Genomic DNA, 228 nt, shown 5'->3' with positions numbered 1-228 from the left:
TCCGTCTTAACACCAGCACCCAGCTTCACTCAACGACCAGCAAACTACAGTGCTGGAAAACCTATGCCAAACAACTAGCAAAACAGGAACACAACCCCACCCATTAGCAGAGAGACTGCCTAAAATCATAATAAAGCCACAGATACCACAAAACATACCACCACACGTGAACCTGTCCACTAGAGAGACAAGATCCAGCCTCATCCACCACAACACAGGCACTAGTCC

This window comes from Neophocaena asiaeorientalis, unplaced genomic scaffold (genome assembly GCF_003031525.2).
Source record: "Neophocaena asiaeorientalis asiaeorientalis breed wild unplaced genomic scaffold, Neophocaena_asiaeorientalis_V1.1 scaffold151, whole genome shotgun sequence".
Classification (NCBI taxonomy): domain Eukaryota; kingdom Metazoa; phylum Chordata; class Mammalia; order Artiodactyla; family Phocoenidae; genus Neophocaena; species Neophocaena asiaeorientalis.
This window is presented reverse-complemented; position numbering follows the sequence as displayed.